The sequence below is a fragment of the Capsicum annuum genome, unplaced genomic scaffold (genome assembly GCF_002878395.1).
Source record: "Capsicum annuum cultivar UCD-10X-F1 unplaced genomic scaffold, UCD10Xv1.1 ctg1001, whole genome shotgun sequence".
NCBI lineage: Eukaryota > Viridiplantae > Streptophyta > Magnoliopsida > Solanales > Solanaceae > Capsicum > Capsicum annuum.
Genome location: NW_025814925.1, coordinates 351,240 through 364,812, shown reverse-complemented (window position 1 = coordinate 364,812; position 13,573 = coordinate 351,240).

Genomic DNA, 13,573 nt, shown 5'->3' with positions numbered 1-13,573 from the left:
ACATGCAAATCATATAATTCACCACACATGCTAATTTAATTTCATGAAACTTGTAGTATATCATCGATTAAAACCCAAATAATCTCATGAACATGAATACAATCAAATTCAACATGAAATTCATTAAAGCAATCAACTTGTAGTTTTAAAAGAGGTTCTTGAACTCCAAGGGTGGAAGGAAACTCTTAGATGAACACCTAACATACCTTGGTAATCAAATTTGTGAAGATTCATGGCATGATCTTGAAGCTTGAACTTGAAATTGAATGCCCTAGGATTTTGTTCTTTAGAGTATTTGAGAGAAAGTTAGTGATTTTTCTCCTTTGGATGATTAATTTCGTGTTTAGGGGATGATTAGGAGTGGGAAAAATGACTTAATTAACCCTCTAGATGCGAAATTAAATAAGCAAAAACCATTCCAAGTGACGCACTGGGCGCCACGCCGCATCGATAGTCGATGCGATAACCAACACGACACGTCGATATCACGTTGGCACACTGGATTTTTCACAGAAAGCTGGTGAAAAATCCTATTCGACGCGATGGGAGATGCAACACATCGAGATCGCATTGATCCACTATTTTGAACTCCCAAACATGCCTTAAACGATATCTAGAAAATTCAAAACTCACCCGAAGTGACCTATTGATACACCTGATCATGATTCAATCCAATAAGGGTTGTAAAAATAAGATCGCTAACATAAGAAGGCTAAAAAATTGTTCTAAGTATAAACACTTAGCTGAAATCTCTAAGTTTGGAACCTCTTTTCATGCTCTAAAGGACTGAGTTAAGCTAGGATTCTGCAGGGTCGTTCTATATCTTTCCCTTGGGAATATTCATCCTCAAATGATACTAACCAAGCTAAGAATATTGATAGACTGAGTCTACATATTGAACATGCACAACTGAAGCATGATTACATGACTGAAACTACTGATATGCTGAGTTTTTATACTGAACATGCATAACTGAAGTATGACTAAATTCTGAAGACATGACACATGACTGAGTTGTTTTATGATGGTATGCATGATATGAGAATGTTAAACAACTGGAACCAATACAGAGTTTGTAAAGGTAATCTGAGAATAGAACTGAGTAAATTCAAGGAAAATTGTTACCTTGAGTTAAGTCTGAGTTTGCGGAGAAGAGGTGAGGATACTTGGTCTGCATATCTGCTTCTGCTTCCCAAGTAGCTCTCTCAATAGACTGATTCCACCAATGAACTTTGACTAGAGAAACTTCTTTGTTCCCTAGTCTGCGAACTTGGTGATCAAGAATTTTGATTGGAACTTCTTTATAAGAGAGACTATTCAAATATTTATACCCTCTATAGGGATTACAATTGCTGGGTCACCAATGCATTTCTTAAGAAAGGAGACGTGAAGCACTGGGTGCACTAAAGCTAATTCTGAAGGCAACTTGAGCTCGTAAGATACTTTTCCAAAATAGCTGAGAATTTGGTAAGGACTGACATATCGAGGACTGAGCTTCCCCTTCTTACCAAACCTTTTCACTCCCTTCATATGAGAGATTTTCAAATACATATAATCACCAATCTCAAATTTGAGATCCCCTATTCCTACATCTACATACGATTTCTGTCAGCTCTGAGCTGTCTTAAGTCTTTTCCTAATTAACTGAACTTTTTCTAAGGTATGAAATACCAAGTCAGGACCTACCACTATGGCCTCACCTACTTCAAACCAACCAATTGGAGATCTACATCTCCTTTCATAGAGTACCTTAAATGGAGCCATTTGAATGCTGGAATGATAGCTGTTGTTATATGCAAACTCAATTAAAGGCAGGTGGCCATCCCAACTACCCTTAAATTCAATGGCACACACTCTTAACATATCTTCTAAAGTCTGAATGGTTCTTTCTGCTTGACCATCTGTCTGGGAATGAAAGGCTATACTGAGGTAAACTTGGGTACCAAAATCCTTTTGGAAGGCTTTCCAATAACGAGAGGTGAACTACGTACCTCAATCTGAAATGATAGACAACGAAACTCCATGCAATCTGACCAACTCTCTAACATAGAGCTTAGCATAATCCTCAGCTAAATAAGAGGTATGAATTGGTGAGAAATGAGCTGATTTGGTCATTCTATCTACAATGACCCAAATCGAATCATGCTAATGACGAGTATGGGGAAAACCCATCATAAAATCTATGTTCAGCTGCTCCCACTTCCAAGTGGGAATACTGAACTCCTACATAGATCCACTAGGCTTCTAATGTTTCATCTTAACCTACTGACATGTCGATTACTTAGCTACAAACTCTGCAATGTCTCTCTTTATCCCACCCCACCAATAGACTTCCCACAAGTCGCAGTAGATCTTGGTGGCCCCTGGGTGTATTGAGTAGCTTGCACCATGCACTTTTGCAATAATATGCTATCTCACACCATCCACACATGGCAGATATTGTCTACCCTGGCAGCGTAACACACCATCTCCCCCTTGGGAGAAAACCTCTACTTTCTGTTATCTGACTGACTCTTTTAGCTAAACTAGACTGGGATCCCTGTCCTGCTTTTCGTTTACTTCAAAAACTAGAGATGATTCTAAACTATTCTAAACCCATACGCTACCCTACGCTGAATCAACTAAGTGGACACCTAGTCGGGCAAGAAGATGAACTTCTTAAACTAACTTTTTCTTTCCATCCTCCACGTGAGTAACACTACCCATAGATATCCTACTGAGAGAATTAGCCACTACATTGGCCTTTCTTGGATAATACAAAACACTTATGTCATAGTATTTCAACAACTCTAACCATATTCTCTGATGTAAATTCAAACATTTCTGAGAGAATACATACTGTATGCTTTTGTGATCTGTGAACACATCAACATGTACTCCATACAAGTAATGCCTCCAAATCTTTAAGGAAAACACTACAACTGCTAATAAAAGATCATAAGTGGGATAGTTCTTTTCATGGGGCTTAAGCTGTCTAGAGGTATAGGCTATGACCTTACCTTTCTATATCAAAATACACCCCAAACCAACTCTAGAAGTATCGCAATATACCACAAACCCATCTCAACCATCTGGTAAAGTTAAAACTGGGGCTGTAGTGAGTCGAGTCTTCAACTCTTGAAAACTCTTCTCACAAAAATCTGACCATTGGAACTTGGCTTTTTTTTGTGTCAATCTAGACATGGGAGATACAATAGAAAAAATCCCTTAAAAAATCATCGGTAATAGCTATCCAAACCCAAAAAACTCCTAATATCTGATGGAGAGATGGGTTTGGGCCAGTTTCCCACTGCTTCAGACTTTTGAGGATCAACTCTAATACTATCACCAAAAACTATATGACCAAATAAAGCTACTGACCTTAGCGAAAATTAGTATTTACTAAATTTGGCAAACAACTGATGGGCTATGAGGGTCTATAACACTATTTTGAGATGGTCTACATGATCATGTTCACTGCGGGAGTAGAAAAGAATATCGTCAATGAAGACTATGATGAACATGTCCAAGTAATGCTTAAACACGCAGTTTATCAAGACCATGAACATTGTTGGGGCATTAGTAAGACCAAATGACATGACTAGGAATTTAAAGTGACCATATTGAGTTCTGAAGGCTATTTTCAAAAGTCACTTTCTCTGACTCTGAGTTGATGATAGCCTGATCTGAGGTCTATCTTAGAAAAGTAACTGGCACCCTAAAGTTGGTAAAACAAGTCATAGATTCTGGGAAGGGATACTTGTTCTTGATCATGACTTTGTTCAACTGACGGTAGTCAATACATATTCTGAGAGAACTATTTTTCTTATGCAAGAATAAGACTGGTACACCCTAAAGGGATACACTGGGTATGATAAATCCCTTTTATAGGAAATCCTTTAACTGTTCTTTTGGCTCTTTGAGTTTAGCTGGTGCCATTCTGTATGGTGGAATAGAGATAGGCTGAGTATCAGGAAGAAGGTCTATTCTGAAGTTAATTTCTCACTCGAGAGGGACTCCAGGAAGATCTTTGGGAAACACATCTAGAAATTCACATGCTACTGGAACTGACTCAAGACTAGGAGTCAAAACTAGAATCCTTAACTCGAACAAGATAGTAGACACACCCTTTAGATATCATTTTCTCGCCTTTAGGTAAGAAACAAACTGACCCCTAAGTGCTGAAGTACTACCCTTCCATTCAAGGATAGGTGTAACGCCCCAATTTTCTAAATCGAAATGCTACAGGTGCTCATGACCCCAAAGGACCACAAGCTAACCCATGACTGATATTTGTACCTGTAACTGCATAATATACATATAAAATGTGGAAACATGAACAAAGAGGGCGTTAGGTTCAATCTTGAATAATAAAATATCTAAAATAAGGTGGTATCACAATACCAAAACAAAACTGAAAATACTAAAGTCTAAATATGAAAAATCTATAATTGTTTGAAAGCCTCTAAACTGTCTGAATAAGGAGTTGAAGGAACATGTCTCCAACTAACTCCCTAAATTGAAAATAAACTGAAATACTAGAATAATAAATGTAATGATCATGTCCTCAAAAGATGAGGACTCACTGCTTACTGAACTGCTACTACTAATCTGGAATCTGCACCTCAGAACCTATGGTGTAACATAAAAAGAAAGCACCATAGCGCAAATGCATCAGTATAACTAAAATACTGAGTATACGTGGGGGTAGGCTAAATGCATGGGGTTTATATGCATGAACATGCTGACTAATATGAATGTGAGAATACATATATACATACATACAAAACTGCTACTGAACTCGTAGAGATACTGACTACTTGAGTTTGAACTCTGACAACATAAGTTTCGTGATACTAAGATACTGAATGACTGATAACATAGATGACTGTATCTAACAGTCCTAATTCTGAGGAAAACTATCTGAGTTTTAAATTGTATATGAATATCTAATTCTGAGATCAGTCCTAGCTAACGAGTGATCTTTGAAACTGATAATGAGAATACTTGACTGAATCTGAGATTGAGATCAAGCATGTCTACCGGGTGACCTCTAGATCTAATAATAATCATCTAAATATGGGACCAAGCCTATCTGACGGGATGGTTTAGGAATCAATGGAACTATCTGAGTTCCTTACTAGATCGATGATAGTATCTGATAGTCCTGGTTCCTGATTTCTACTTTGAAGACTGATACTGAAACTGTTACTGTAACTGTAACTGTGACTGTGGGAGGTAGTAACCTAACCGATATGCCCTGATACTATACTAGTGGGGTCCAATCTTTGACTTGATTAGAAGGGTTTCAATACCGTGCCACGGGTAGAGACCTCTACTATGGTCAAGCCTCTCTGACGGGTGAACCTGAATAGGAAATCAAGCCTAAGGCAATATAATAGTCAATTATAGCCATAATCTGATGGGTGACTCCTTTCCTGCTCTGGCTACATAGTTATGGAGTACAGAGATTACTACTAACGACTCTGCCTTTATAACGGTAAAAACTGCCATCCCTGCACTCGCTCGGTGCTAGTCCCTACTCCCAACTGAAAGACTCTAAAAAGATTAACTGCGCTAAACTGACTAACTAAACTAAACTGATTTATAAACTGATTAACTGAGCTGATAATATTTTCTTAGCTGAACTAAGCTGAATTCACTAAGTTTCGTTGACTGATGAAAAATCTACTTGAGATCTGAGGTTTGACTGAGAGTACTGAAACTACTAGGACTACTAAACTACTGAGATTTCTGAGTTTTTCTAAGTCACATAACTAACTGAAATCTATGGAGCATAGCTTGACTGAGAATGTCTTGAAACATGACACTAGCTCTAGGCACACAACTATAGTTTTCGGGTACAAGTACCCCGAGGACTCGATGGAAGGAAACTAACACACATAACTGACTTGATCATAAGAGTAGAGTCCACAATTCACAATATCATAAGTAAGGATTTCATAATAAGAATGATTCTCAATAAACTATCACATGATCAGGAATGCACACAATATGTATATACTTGCATGGCTTCAATAACATAGTCATTCAATATCACAACAATATCATGAGCATCTCATACAACATCTTCAATTCAGGACAATAGCGTGGGGATCACGTTGAACATAAACTTAGAACATGGAATAGTCATTTAGGACTTATTATGTCATAAAAGCATGATTTCTATTCCCTTAGGTATTTTCACAAACACCTTACATGCACATCTTAGGCGTAGGTGGATTCATCAAGATTACAAATAGTCAACCACCAATTTCACATATTTATACATTAAATACCACCATATCCTCACACAAAATATACAAAGATCCCATCTTAGGCATCATCAAACTCCAACCATATGAATATCAACCACCAACAACATAAACATCATAATACATAATTTAGAAGATGGTTCTTGAGCTTCATGGATGAAAGGAGTCCATAAATCAACTCACGCATACCTTAGTAGGAAGATTCTTGATAATTGACGGAGGAATTTCCTTGAAATTAGATCTTCAAGCTTAATTATGCAACCCTAATTGTTTTTCTCTTTTAGTGCTCTTGGATGATGAACTTAAAATGTTAGTAGGGTTATAATATAATTAGGAGCTATATATTTTGTATGGTTAAGTTTAGGGACGTGTAAGAAGTGTTAAAAGACTTAATTACCCTCAAAATAACTCAAAGCGGAGTGTTTAAGTCACTTGAAACCATAAGATATCCGCGACATATGATATCGCCTATATCTACATAGGCGCCGCATATGCTATCACTTATATTTCCATAGGTGCTCTAGTGGCCATATGCGATTGGTTAGGCGACGCACTATACTTCACAAAGCCATAACTCCTAGCTCGGGTGTCAGATTTTGATGAAATTGGTATCGTTAGAAAGCTAATTCGACTCTATATAATTTGGTGGATAGAAATATGCAGAAATACCACATTAACAATGAATTATACTCATTCAAATATGACCCTTATGAAATCGAACACTAAAACTTGATGGATTCAAAAACTCTTAGCTTGTATTACCTTAAGTGACTCATATGAACATGCTTAATGCATCATAAGCTATCTTATCACTAGGATACTCATTGTAAGTCATGTACTCAAGTATGAATCACAGGATAAGAAATTTCATATGTAGGAAAAATGGTTTGTTTCCTAGCTTAGAAACATCGGGGTATTACAATAAGTTTATTCGAAAACTAAGAATAGACAATTCCATTTCTACAGTCAACTGAAGCATAGCATGAGTGAAGCTAATCCATGTTGAGAATGAAATCAAAATTTGTCATCTCTAGCTTTACTAAGTTTGCTGATGTAACTTTCTGAGATACCATAACTAGATAATTCCTGTATACCCATCAGGATATGATAGATTTACCCACTCGGGTAGAGATTGAGAAGGGTTCTGCTAGGATTTCATAACTGGCTCCAAAATCAACAACTATATAAGGAGTTATAAAGAACAAAGAAGCTCCTGGATCTAACAAAGCATAAATATTTAAATGAAAAATCTGTAACGTACCAGTGACCACATCAGGATAACTTTCCTAATCTTATTAAGACTTAAGTGTAAAAAGCCTATTTAGTCATTGCCCACTTGCGGCACTGGAAACGGCACCCTGCTGAGTTGGGTGATCGAACTGAGATGAAGGACGATTGCACTGACCTTAAAAACCCAACTGAGGACAATCTATGATTCTATGGCCTGTCTTTATAAATCCAAAATACTACCCACTACCATCCCTACATACATCCTGATGGTTTTTGCCATATTTCTAGCAAGGAGAATTTATTTGGCCACTCTTTGTCCTTGATGTTCTGACCCTCTTATTCTTTCTACCTTTTTCTTTGTGCCTTTCCTCCTTACTCTGTAGAGCATAAGACATAAGCCTAGATAGGATAATAAATAATTGATTATTCTGAGAAACTACTGAATAAGCTAAGGCAGTAAAAGTAGTCTTGAGCTCAGAGTAAGAGACATTCTCATTTAGGGGATCTACCTAAACGGGTGGAGGTTCTGGTTGATTTCTAGTTCTTCTTCTGTTAGTCTTTAAGAGAGTCATATTCTGTAAACGAAAGGGAAAATTGGATTATACAGAGAGTTTAACTTGATCTCATGCTCACTCGCATGACATAAATACTGAAAGAATGGAAACTTTTTCTTAAAACGTCTCATTGCCTCTTGTCAATAAGTGTGGTGCGCTGCACACCTATGGACAAGAATCTACTAGACGTGGATTTCAGACTCCCTAGGACTCTGTTGAACCTTAGGCTCTAATATCAAGTTTTTAATGACCCAGGTTTGCACCTCGGATGCCACAAGGTGCTCATGACCCCGAAGGACCACAACTAACCCATGAATGACACCTGCTGTGAGCACTAATTAATAATACTAAAATAATACAGAAAATAGGCTAAAATTTCATAAATTTCATAATCTAAAAACAAATACTAAATACTGATAAATAAATACTAAAAACTAAATATCTGTTTGAAATAATCTAGCTTGAAAGCCTCTAACTATTTGAACGTGGAGTTGATGAGACAAGTCCCTAACTATCTCCGACTATTGAATATACTGAACTACTTAAATACTGAAATGATAAATCTATCCTCGAACTATGAGGACTCACCACTAAATCTGCTGCTGATAGGCTTGGTTGCTAAGTACGGTCAGGAGCCTGTGCGTCTGAACCTATGATATATGACACCATAGCTCAAAAAAAGAGTATGCGTCAGTACTTTGAATGTAATAGTATGCTAAGTGAGGTAGGCTGGTATGCAAGGGTTCATATGCATGAATAATAACTGACTGAATAACATGATTATGACTGAATGAGAGTACATATATAACTAAAACTGCTGTAAATACTGATTGTGGAATGTTGCATGTAAATCTAATTTACTGTAATTGAGATCACTGATAACTGAACTACTGAGAACTGAGTTACTAATAATTGGGTGACTATTTCTGACAGTCCTGATTCTGTAGAACTAAACTGAGTTTGGGGGAAATTCCCACATTTTGACTCAATTTAAAATTTTTAGGATAAGAATAAGTGAGATATTTGAGTTGGTTCTATTGTTGATTGCATGATGCAAGTGGTTTTTTTTGTATAAGATGTTTATTTGTGGAATTACTACTTTGAGACTCTTAGGCTCAAGTTTTTGACTCTTAAAATTTTTGGCTTAAATTTGAATTCATGCTATTGTTTGGTTGGGAGTCTATGATGATTCTATTGATTCAAGCATGTGACATGTGTGATGTGATTTTATTATATATTCCTTGTTGCATGTAATGTATAGAACTTGCCCGATGTGTATGCGAAGTAAAATAAAGAGTGTGAGTTTAGCAGATGATTTAGGCATTTCTTTGATAGCCTTATTTTATACCTTCTATTTGTCCTACCCATTGTGCATTATCCTAGTTAAACCCCATTGACTCTTTAGCTTATTTTCTTTGGTAGCCTCATAAGTAGCCTAATCCCTTCTTTGATAGACCATAATTTGATCCAAAAAAAACTCCTAAGTGCTTTAATGAAAAATTGATTTGCTAAGGAGTTTGAGAAATTAAAGAAGAGAAAGGTGAAATTGATGCTCCAAGGCAAGAGTTATTAGTGTTTATAATTGAATTATGGTAGATTAATGTGATATAAATGATGTTATAAATATTGCCATAATAGAAAAGTAAGATAAAAATTAATTCTTGTGGTAGTAAACTATACGTCCACCAAGTGTTTGTGAAAATGCTTAAAAGAGATGGGATAAAAAAATAGAAGGTATGGGTGGATGAAAAAGTGTAATTTGGTTATTGGATATTGGTTTTAAATGTATGATGTAGTGTATAAAAGAGCTTAGAGAGGTTAATCACTATTTCCAAATAGTTCCCACCCATCCCTTAGCCTACATTACAACCAGAAAAAGCCCTAATTGATCCTAAACTTTACATTCGACTATTAGTGGAGCACTACACTAAGGGAAAGCCTATGGTTCATTGTATGTAACTTGTGAATTCTTTGTGAGAGTGAATGTAACTTGATTCCTATACCCATTATGTTATGAATTTCATAATTGTGAGTGATTATGGGTAACTCTCATGTTGTGAGGGGCACATGTTTGATGAATGTGGATTATTTTTATGATGTTCTTGATTGAACGATATGTATGATATTGCTACTTGTGGAGTCCATTCTTAAGGATAGGATGTTTTGGGAGTAGGATTCTTGAGCTTTCAATTGTGTATAACATGCTTAGTGTTGTGAACTTGCATTCCGTGTAGTCATTATAGTGCTAGCTTGAGTGTCTTACATGAAATAGAGGTTTGGAGTATCTTCATCTCATGGTGTTTATAGTTAAGAGTTGTTCAAGGACGAACAAGGCTTTAAGTGTGGGGTGGTGATGTTGGGTGTATATATGTATTCTAGCGTTAATATTCTTGCCTTTTTAGCCTTGCTTTGAGGATGATTCTTATGCTATATGTATTGATAATGATATAAATGAGAATTTATGTGTCCAAGTATGTGTTTACAATGTTCAATGGTGTTTTCACATGAGTTTTGATTCAATTTGAGCATTTAGAGTTAAACCGAGAAAACTAGTGTAACTAACTTGAGCTAGGTGTTTTTCTAGTCTATTATGTTGGGTTCTAATGTGTATTAATGAGTTCCTAAGGTTTTTATTATGTATTTATATGTGAAAAAACCTAGTTATAATGTTCAAGGGCTAATTGGATCAAGAAAAGAGTCAAAACAATGAGTTAACGCTCAATGTAAAATTAGCCTATGCTTAGCTCGTGTTTCTAGTCCATCATTGAGGATGTTGTGTTGTTTTGAGCTCTAAATTGTTGTGTTTAATGTTATATTATGCTTTTTTAATTTATTATGATGTTATATGAAGGATATAAAAGCTTCAAATCAAGTGGAAACAACTTAAAAGGGCTCGTAAATGACCACGGAAACACTAGATGGAAGCTGGATGTAATTTTGGACCCCTGAAAAGTATTGAGCGCGTGATGACTGTAGGAGAGTCTGATGGACTCATGAAAAATATCAATGAATTAAAGATATAACCAAATTTTTTAAACATAGGCACGTGTAGCCTATAATTGGGTTTAAGGAGGCTCCATGATGCATTGAAATAGTGATAAGCTACTGGAATTTGACAGATTTTTTGACAATTGTGAACTGGCATGTCACCGCGATGCGGAGGCCACCAAAATCGGGATAATTCTGCCCATCTGAAGGAAAACAGCGTGTAAACCCAATCCAAGTCGGTTTATAACTTGTATTCTATAAATATAACGTCCCAAATTCCGTTTTAAACATCTTGGGACATCTTGGAACACCCTAGATCACTTGGGACATCATTGGAGGCTACCACAACTTCTTTTTAGGTTTTATCATTCTTAAATTTAGTATTTTGTTATGGTTTGTATCATCATTCCAAGGGATTGGATGATGAATATTTTCATTCAAGGCTAAACCCTCTTTCCGAGGTTAAAGCCAAGAACATGATTATTATTGTTTTGGATTAATTTCGTTTAATTCGCTTTATTCTTGTTTTAATTATTTTATGGATTGATCACCCTTAAAATACATATATTGTCGACCTTTTGATCTCAGAAGAGGTAACAGGGAGATAGAACATGGGAATAAACAAAGTTTGGGTTTTTATTCTCTTATAAAATAAAGAATTAAACTTAGCATCTAGGACAGAGATGTATTTAGACGCCATACTTAATTTAAACGTAGGATAATAGCTTTAATTAACTTAATTGGATTATTGCATCCCTGCTCAACGATGTAGTTGTAATGTTCATATTAGGTAAAAGATAGAGGTTGGGAAACCATGATCATGCAATTAACCCTACGAATCAACAACTAAGATAAGCAAATTGACAAATGAAATTCAATAATATAGTATGATTGTTCGAAGTGCTTTAACCCCGAAAAGATGGTTTAGCCTTGAATGAAAATATTCATCATACAATCCCTTGGAATGATGATACAAACCATAAAAAAACTAAATTAAAGAATGATAAAACCTAAAAATAAGTTGTGGTAGCCTCCAATGATGTCCCAAGTGATCTAGGGGGTTCCAAGATGTTTAAAACGGAGTTTGGGATGTTATATAAACTGACTTGGATTGGGTTTCCACACTTTTTTTCTTCAGCTGGGCAGAATTATCCCAATTTTGGTCACCTCCGCGTCGCGGTGACATGCCAGTTCATAATTGTCAAAAAATCTATCAAATTTCAGTAGCTCGTCTCGATTTCAATGCGTTAAGGAGCCTCCTTAAACCCAATTATAAGCTACACACGCTTATGGGTAAAAACCTTGGTCCTATTATAAATCTAGTGATGTTTTTCACACGTCCATTGGCATCTCCTATAGTCCACAGGCGCTCAATACTTTCCAGGGGTCCAAAACTCCGTCCAGCTTCCATCTAGTGTTTCCGTGGTCATTTCCAAGCCTTTTAAGTTGTTTCCACTTGATTTGAAGCTTTTATACCCTTAATATAACATCATAATCAATTAAAAAAGCATCCTATAACATTAAACACAACAATTAGAGCACAAATCAACACAACATCCTCAATGATGGACTAGAAACACGAGCTAAGCATAGGCTAATTTCACATTGAGCTTTAACTCGTTGTTTTGACTCTTCTCTTGATCCAATTGACCCTTGAACATTATAAATAAGTTGTTTAACATATAAATACATAATAACAACCTTATTAACTTATTAATACACATTAGAACCAAACACAATAGACTAGAAAAACACCTAGCTCAAGCTAGTTACACTAGTTTTCTTGGTTGAACTCTAAATGCTCAAATTGAATCAAAACTCATGTGAAAATACCATTAAACATTGTAAACACATACTTGGACACATAAATGCTCATTTATATCATTATCAACACATATAACATAAGAATCATCCTCAAATCAAGGCTAAAAAGGCTAGAATAGTAATGCTAAAATACATAAATACACCCAACATCAGTTCTATACCGAGCTAGGTGACTGTGTCTGATAGTCCTAATTTTGTAAAACTGAAGTGATTTCTATATTAAGTCTGAAATTGAAACTGAAATTGTGGGAGATAATCATCTAACTGACATGCCCCTCTCTGAATAGATTAGAGTCCAACCTGTAACCCTAGCTGGAAGGGTGTCAGTATCGTGCCACGGGTAAAGAGAAGCTGAATTTTCACCCTCATTTGGCAGGTGCCCTGAATGAGAATGATGGTACCCTCAACTGGCAGATGAAATACCTTATCAACCCTCAACTGGCAGGTTGATATCTTAACCTACGCTGTCTACGTAGTTCTGGAATGCAAGGACTGCTACTAGGGATCACACCCTCTACTGGCAGGTGAGCCCTATCCTTGGGTCCACTCGGTGTTGATTCCTACTCCCAATTGAATTGACACTGAATTGATTTCTAGACTGTACTAGGCTTGACTGAACTATTACTAATTGTGCTACGTGACTGAACTGGATTGAGTTCACTGAGTTCTATTAACTAACTGAATACACTTTTCATGATACTGAGCTGAGCTAGACTGATACTG